Source organism: Calidris pugnax, unplaced genomic scaffold (genome assembly GCF_001431845.1).
Source record: "Calidris pugnax isolate Ruff unplaced genomic scaffold, ASM143184v1 scaffold186, whole genome shotgun sequence".
Classification (NCBI taxonomy): Eukaryota; Metazoa; Chordata; class Aves; order Charadriiformes; family Scolopacidae; genus Calidris; species Calidris pugnax.
Genome location: NW_015090994.1, coordinates 923,670 through 925,123, shown reverse-complemented (window position 1 = coordinate 925,123; position 1,454 = coordinate 923,670).

Genomic DNA, 1,454 nt, shown 5'->3' with positions numbered 1-1,454 from the left:
GTGAGTGGTTGAAAATACTCACACCCTTTCAGACAGCAACGTGAGCCAGTCCTTTGGCGCAGATGCTTAAAGTTGGGTAATGTCCAACTCCTGGTAAAAAAGTAACACCAGTGGGAGTCGCTCACCTGTGCTCCAGTCATTGGAAAGGCCTCAACTGGTTAAGGACAGGTGCCACAACGCTTTGAGGACCAAATCTTGACAGTCAGATCTTAAACGCTGTTGATGTGCCTAGGTAATTCACAGAGCACGGCAGGGTGGTCCCATGCTGGCTGTTTCAGGCCACCTCGGTGGGGCTGTACCACCTGGGGACATCAGCAGGACATGGGCATTGCTCCACGTCTGCCTGTTTTGGGAGCGGGTCCCCATATTTTTGGCCATATGTGCCCGTGCTCACAAAGCCGTGGTAATCTAAGGACAAAGCTGGGGCTGTTAAGTCTTACCAAAACTCCATGGGATTTAGACTAAGGAGGCTGGGATGTTTGAAGACACTCAGGTGCCTCAGTCTGGCCAACTGGCTGCTTGGGGCTCAGGATGCAGTGCCTGGGCACAGATCCATCCCGCTGCCCTGACAGATGGTCCAAGACATGGTGTAACTTCTCCAGGAGTGAAACTATGCACATCATCGTCAATAAGGGACAATTTGTAGATCAAAATGGACGATAATGGGAAGACAGTAATTTAAATCATAGTACTTAACTGGACATAAGGTTCCCTAACATCCTCTTGCTTTCCTAATTGCTAATATACTTAAAACTGATTTTATCAATAGTCTATGATATAGAAAATTTCTTCATATCAGCTCATTAGTTAATTAATTAGGAGGGGGAGGTGGGGAAAACAACAAAGCCAAAAGTAAATTGAGGACCCAACTCAACTTCTCCTTGAGTGAGAGGAGCAGCTCTGCCTCTGGTGCAGTGGTGCTAATTGCCCCTGGTCTGCCTGTGTTTCTAGTTACCTGTTAGAGCAATGCAGTTTGCAAAGTACAAGTAAGGAAGAGATGATGCCACCATGCCCGGACCAGCCCTTCTTTTCAGCTTTTTGAGACTTTATCTTTAGAGGCAAAGAAGTTCCTGAGTGAACCACAGCTCAGATCCACAGCCGGCAGAACTATGGCTGAATTAGAGAAACTACAGAAATAAAATCTATATATATATACAGCAGTTTTTAAAAAACCCTCTAAATCGCTGAACAAATATGCTAAGAAATGAGATTCAAAGTTATTTTTTCTATAGGAGTTCATATCTTGACTAAACCAGAGGAGACAAATATTAGCTATAACTACCCAGACAAGCACTCCAAGCTGTGTTTAGTAAACGCTTTCTGGATGGCTGGTTTTGGTGAGAATGAAACTCCGTATATCTTTCCTACATTATACAAGCGTTAGGTGAACTGAATGTTTCTGATTACCCAACAATATAAAGGCATTTCAAACCACCACATTTTGCTTCTAAAAT